General features: G+C 32.9%; 1 pseudogene; it reads right to left on the reverse strand.

The window, feature by feature from the left end:
- Positions 1-457: 457 nt before the first annotated feature.
- Positions 458-6519, reverse strand: LOC107878789 (annotated as a pseudogene).
- Positions 6520-7738: the final 1219 nt, after the last annotated feature.

The following is a 7738-nucleotide window of genomic DNA, read 5'->3' on the forward strand; positions in this document are numbered from 1 at the left end:
TTTAAATAAAATTCAATTATATATTGAAGTAATTTTTACACATAATTTGAGAGATATTTCAATAACTACAACTCATACACTTTAGACGTTGTAAATGTCGATATATTAAACAAATCATATAGTTCATACTTCATATGTGTTGAACCAAAAAGAGTGAGACATAAGTGTTGATCGTACAAGTCTTTCGCCTTTATGTTATGCCGATTTGATAAATTATGAATCATTATTACTAAAATGACCTCTCATTAATTATCTTTTAATTATTATGTTAAATTTAAATTAAACTATATATTTAAATAATTTTTAAGCATAATTTGTGAAATACTTCAACAATAAAATTCTATTTTAACTAGGAAAATTGGTCGCGCTTCGCGCAGTGATAAAAATTTGATTATTTTCTTCAATCAATTTTATATTTTCTTTAGATTTATTTATTTTATGGTTGTCCTAAAACTTCGTATAAAGAAAAATAATAAAAATAGCAAAGAGATATATAGTCATCGTCAATTAAATAGTCCCATGTTCAATCCGCAACCATTGTCTGTCCCAAAAACCTTAAAGAAGCATTACAAACTTCCCCTCAGCATCTTCAGCATTTTCATCCCTTCAAACCTTGGGATGTCACAACCATGTTGCTTCCATCTAATAGTGCACATTAAGTAGCAATTTAAGAAAATTTTGATAAAACCTGGAGAATGCACCCACGGTTTTTTCTTGTTCTTCATTAGATTTAGCAGTAGCAAATGCTTTATTGTGCTCTACCATTCCACTGAGTTAAATTCTTAATGGTAGCCCTAGCAAGCTCTTCAACACAGGTTAACCTAAATCAAATACCAAAGAAGATGAGTGAATTCAAGACGTGAAGTAAAGCACACACATTAGGGGTGTCGAATGAAAGGGTGGAATTGAGTTTGGACGGGTAAAAATGGGTTATGTTAATAAATGGGCGGTCCAATAACCCATTCAAAGGTTACTTCTATGGAAATGAGTTGAGTCAAATGGGTTAAACAGTGGGTCATATCTCAATCCACCCAACTGTTACCAAATTGTAATTTCTTTGTTCTCTTATACAACAGTCCCAAATAAGTTAGGATCAACTACACGAATTTCCACTTTTTCATTTAAGCTCATGAAATAATTTGGGCTACATATCAGCCAATTTTTAACTTTTAGATTAGCTAAATCAGGTGGGTTAAAATAGGTTGAGTTAATAAATGGGCGATCATATTTTTAAGGGCTAATTTTGCCACTCATAAAGCACAATGAATTAAAATCATAAGTGCTCCAACATAAAGGTTTGACATAGTCACAGACAACACCTAATCAGTGACCTAGACTCCTAGAGACAACCACGGTTAGCAAGGTTCTGATTACTTGCTTAGGGAAAAAGTACAGTTCAGTAATTAATCAAATCCATATAATCTCTGCAGCTGAACCACCTTTCTCAAATTTTTGCAGTCTAACTATAAACTATCAAAAGTATAAGATAATCTTGATTAAGATGGCATGCATTCTAACATTACGACCACTTAGACCTGATAAATTTTGATTATTACTCTATCCTGACAGCAATGTTCCTATTTTTCATGCAACAACCAATGGGAACAACTTTGCTAATATCAGATGCAAAACCAGTATGCATTTGACTCGGTAACAAATAAAAATATTTCAAGAACATTATTTGACACATGCAACTCAGTGAAGGATGAGACATTCAATAGCAGAATTGACCTTAACTTTAGGTATAATTGCTCTCTGGATCAAAGGACAGAATTGACCTTAACTTCAAGTTAGAAAGATCTAGTGAGAGGTACCTTTGTGCTTACCCAAGAATGGCATGTCTGAGACAAAAGGAGGATATGGAGTGCTTTCTTGGATCATAAATGTCAAGAAAGTAACTTCAATGCCTTTTTTACGGCAAGATCCCGAAGTAGATCACGAATATTACATTCAAAAACTTTTTCCCAAAATATACTTAACACTTCAACTAAGCTTCGTCTTATCAGCTTATTCAAGAAGCCCCATAAGTCGAAAGAACATGGTTAGTTCAACTTGCATAATCTCCTATACACTCAGGTGTCTACTATCCCATAAATACAGAACCTGCAGGTATTCAGATTTGATTATTTATAACTTAGTTTTACAGAATTCATGGTAAAATATGAGCCTATTTACAGAATTCATGGTAAAACATGAGCCTATAAGGCTTCAACCTAAATTTCCTAGTATCCCAACAAACAGTGATGACATCAGAAATAACATAAGAACATGCACATTTTTCGGTTGCATACAACGGAGCCCAAGTTAGGACAAACATTAGACAGCTCAAGCAATTTTATAACAGTTTCCTAGTTTCTTGCATCCCACAGTATTAGGAAGGAATCATCTCCAACACTACAAAACTCAAGTGCACTTTTACCCTAAAAGAAGAATCCAGTAAGCATGTGTTAAGCCAGGATAAGTGATGAATAAATTGCTTTTCTTTTCTCTGTCTTCTTAAATTTTTTCTCTTTATCTTTTATTTGAAAAGTGGTAAGTAAACTACTTCATCCGGGCAAAAAAAGAGGAAAATAGGAATGGAATGCCCTAAGGTTAAAATTTCCAAGACATGATTCAGAAGAAAAGAAAGCTTGATATGTGACATGATAACTCATATGAGTATTAGCTCATGACTGCAGATTATATACAGAGAAAAAAGCAACACATGTTTTGCCTCACATTGTCATTTAATAAGTACAATACTCTGTTCAAATTTAGTTTTATAGATTAGCAAAGTGGACTCCCCAACTCACTTCAAGAATGTAGTGTTATCTGAAGTAGGAATCAGATATCCACACTGCATCCTATGTGAAGGAATTTAGTACAAGTTATTCTAGCCTTCAATGGAGATTTATTATTGCAATCATCAACAGGATTACCCTTACCACTTTCTATGTATAAGAGTATACAGATGTAAAAATATCCAATGGAAACACCAGATTCATCACATAAATAAATAACACAAACATGTTAGTTGAAAGAAGTGAAGTACCTACCATCGTTCTCATCACTGAAGATGATTTTCCAAAGAAGTAGTTCTTCATAGACAAAAACAGGTATTAGTGTGGGTTGGAACAGCCTAAATCTATATGAATGATGGTAAAATACCTAACAAACTTCAAGGAATATGTACCTTGGAAAAGGCACTGAGAAAATCCCACACTTCATGTTGGTCGGCCGCATTAGCAATTGTCAAGAGATCATGTTTAAGAGAAAACATTTAAAGCAACCAGAAAGCCTAAATATTACAAATAAATATAAAAGCAGTACAGAACTGTACTTGAACATATTTGTCAAGCTGAATGAAATGCTGATGAACGAATGCATCTTCTGTACTAGACGAAACTATCATCTTATGAGGCAAATACAATGTGTAGTTAGAAATGTCCTTTAGGTGTCTATGAAATTTCTCAAAGTTCCTGTATCTGCTTAAACAACACCCAATAGGAAGATATCATCTACAGAAAGCCAGAGCAGAAGTTGAAAAATTAACTTGCTCAGTGTTTAAAGGGACGTATTAAAATGCAATGCAATAAAAGTTCCAACATAATAACACTGAAATGGAGATGTTTTTAGATGATATGGCACTATTAACTAGTTAAAATATATACATGAAAGAAATACCTTCTCTTTACAAACCAAGTGTCTTGGGTGGTTGCGCCGCAAGGCATGCAACGTGTTAGCAGCAAACTTTGATGCATAAATAGTAGCTCCCAGACTTGTTAAAGTTGCCATCTCATTTGTCAATGCAGCCTGCAGTATATCTTTTTCCTCTCTAAAAGATTTTTCAAGTTTGTTCCTGCAGTGTCTGCGCCATGCTGCTTGTATAAAGCAGGCTGCCTATGTCCTCCAATGCTGTGAATAGAACCTGAAATAGGCCAAAGTACATTAAATTTTGTTAAAGACTTCCTCCAAAATTGATGTCAGTATAAAACTTGTAGAAGAGTTGGTGTACATACCTGAAAGTATGCCGAAGTTGCTTGCTATGAAGGCATTTAAATTGGGTGGCAACAAACCTGAGATCATCAGTTGTGAGAGCAAAAGCTTCAACGTCTATGACAGCTTACACTGTTCTAGTTGAGGCGGGAAGAGTCGAGGAAGCATTGGGGTCTAAAGCCCCTGTAAGAAGCTCATCTCCACAATAATCACTAGCCTTGAGAGATACAGAGTTGAAGAAACCAGTTCTTCCACCATTGGTGGTCATAGTCAATAAATTACCTCTCATTAGAAAAAACATCTCATTCACTGGATCGCCTTCTTGGATTATGAAGCTATTCTCTATAAAAGAGCTGGTTTCAGGCGATCACACAATACATCCAGTAACTGTTCATCCATTTTCTCAAACACGGGAACCTGTATATTAATGATTAAATAAGATCAACAGTTTCAAAAATACAAGCAAGGTCATGATGAGAACAAAAATTGGAACTCACTCTTTTGAGCAAAGACCAACATAGATGACGCTTTACGTCTCTTCTCAAGTCTTTCAGAAGGTCAAACATTAGATAATCTTCATCAACGCCTCCAGTTTGTTGCCATTTATACTCCTTATATCTTCGTATCCGTTCTTTCAGATTGTCAGGAAACAGGCGGTGAGACATTTATTGTTCTGCATCCCGTCTTGTCAGTCTCATCCCTTCTACTCTTACTATGATAGACTGAAAATATTCTTGTAGCCAGAAAATAATGCAATGTTAGTTAACTTCAATTCTCCAATGTAAAAAAGTTTCATCCGTTCTCTTATTTGGCTAATGGAAATCATAACTTCCTCTTGAAAATAGAAGGGGTTGAAGCTTGGCATTTTTCAAATCAATGATTTATTTAAACTTTCTTAATAGCTCTTAAACTAAGAGGAAAAGATTAAAATTACACTATTCTTATCAATGCATTGTATGAGAAGAATGATTACTTTAAAATAGAATTGACCTGTTGAAGACTCTTAAAGATAAGAATAGTTTCTCCATCAATGCATACCTGCATGTTGCCAATAAGCAAGGAAAACAGAATCAGTCCAACGATGCAGATGAGGATGGCGAAAAAAAATTCCCATACAAAGTTGCTTGTCTTAAGGTTTTGGCCAAGAGAACTGAGATACATAAAAAGAAGAATTTGTTTAGCTGAGGCCTTTGATATAGAGTAATTGATGTAAGGATAATGAAAAACAAAAGCAGGACTACAGACCTTAAATTTCGCAGCCCCCACCAGAATTAATAGGAGAGTTTGGACCAAAAGTTTCTTTTTTCTGTAACTCGAGACTGAAGAGCCTCAAGAAATATCCCAAACTAAAAGTCCTTCTCGTGTACAGCTTTTGATTTCAGGAGAGCATAATAAGAATTTAGTAATTGTGCGTTAAGTTTTCCTTGATTTCCACAACATAAGTTGTCCAACACACATTTTTTAATACCCTTACATGCTTTGGTCTAGCAGTCATTTTGTCTTTGCACTGTCATCAAATACCAAAGGACTCCAACTACCTGAGATCAGACATTTGCCAATATCATTATACATATGAAGTGAAAAAAAAACATATACAGCTTTCTTACAACTTAGAGCGGCATATAACCACATCATCAAACTGTTATGAAGTGAAAAAAAACATATACATCTTTCTTACAACTTGGAGCGGCATCTAACCACATCATCAAACTGTTCTTCATCATCCCAAACAGACTCAAGCCTTCAGATCCTACGCAGTGAATTAATCAAATCTAATCTAATTTAGAGACAATGTTAAAGGAGCTTACTTTCTTTCTGGCGCAGTCCAAGTCTCTACCATCACGCCATAGAAATATCGGGGTGATAGAAAAATCTAACAGAACCCTAAAAAGATCACTTACCCGAGCTTACTTTTTTTCTGGCGCAGTCCAGTCTCTACCATCACGCAGCAGAAACATCGGGGTAATAGAAAAATCTAACAGAACACTAAAAAGATCACTTACCCCAACACAACCCGAAATTATAATCGTATACGACACCTCATTTCTCATTGGCATTTCATCAAACAACTCACACGCTTCCCTCATCCTACCCACCTTCGCATACCCATTAATCATCGCGTTCCAAGACGCAATATTTCTCTCACCCATTTCATTAAACACCTTCCGTGCACTCATAAAATCACCAATCCCCAAATACAAACTCAACATCGCATTATAAGACATGACATTCTTCTCACGCATTGCTTCAAACACATCAACATCATGACAAAACCTTCCATTTTTTGCATACCCAAATAATATCCAAGTCCTAATATTGAAATTTATCCAGGATTAAAATTAAAATTGGAATATCATTCACACCGTTTCTCAAGAATACCGTGAACGTCGGAGAACTTGAAAAGGCAAAAGTCTCCATTCTTAAATATTTTTGCTGAAACTAAAACGGAATATTTTTGATTTTGCAAAGCCTTATTTTAAAGTGAAAAATGCAAAATAATGTGATAAAAGCTCAAAAAACCCAAAAATTAGAAAAATAAGAATGCTGCATTTTGAGGCATGCCACATCAGCATGCCTCTAATCCTTTTTTATATATATAAATAAATTTAAAATTAAAATAGTAATGCAGTTGATCAGTTATTCTAGATGAAGAAATAAAAAAATAAAAATCTGTGACATAACATAAAATTACAAGAAGTAATGATTGAGAAATAAAAAGAAAGAAACTGAAACATAAATAATGTAAAATAAAAAATTTAGATTAAAAAGTGGAAATTACAAAATTTAAAATAGTAAAAAGAAATTGAAAGAATTGAACCGGATAAATGAAAACTGAAATAATTAGTACTCACCTCTATAAACAACTAGAGAGAAAAAATTAATTGAAATATTCATGTGACACCTTTTAATATGGAGAGAAATTGATGAAAGGGGCTAAATTGTTTTTTTTTTTTTAATATAGGAATAATTTAAACTAAAAAAAGTTAGCAAATGTATAATTTATTTATTTCATAAAATAACTCTATTTTGTCTAATGTGTGAGATAGTAGTAACAGTATATATGTAGGATTGACACGTATGAACAAAATGATTATATGATTATTATAATGTGTCGATATCTGTCATGTTAAAGTATTTTGAATTTTGACTATCGTGATTAAAATATTTAAAAATCCTGATCAGACATTAACAACAAATACTATAAGTAATGATTCGATCACAAGTTATCAAATTAACGTAATATAATAGCGTCAAAACACTACAACATTAATACGTGACTCTATTGGGTTGTTGTTACTATGATCAACACATACGAATTATATGATTTTTAAGATTTGTATATCGTATAAATGTATATCATGTCTAAAGTGTTTTAAATTTTGACTGTTGTTATTGAAATATTTTAAATTATATTAGAATATAAATATGTAGTTTAAATTTATTTAAGTATAATAATTAATAAAATAACTTTATTAGAGATCACTTCAACAACAAATATAATTAATGATTAGTAAATTATCACAAATTGGCACAATATAAGGGAGTAAGACTACGACATTAACATGTGACTCTCTTGGGTTGTTTCTAGCAAATAGCAATAGTTGACATAACTGAAAATCCGGTCAAAGTTCAAGTATTTTATGATTTTTATAATATGTCGATATATATCATGTCTAAAGTTTTTTAAATTTGATTGTCATTATTAAAGTATTTTTAAAGTATATTTGGAAATATTTAAATGCGTAATTTAAATTTAGTTAGA

The sequence above is a fragment of the Capsicum annuum genome, chromosome 1 (genome assembly GCF_002878395.1).
Source record: "Capsicum annuum cultivar UCD-10X-F1 chromosome 1, UCD10Xv1.1, whole genome shotgun sequence".
NCBI lineage: Eukaryota > Viridiplantae > Streptophyta > Magnoliopsida > Solanales > Solanaceae > Capsicum > Capsicum annuum.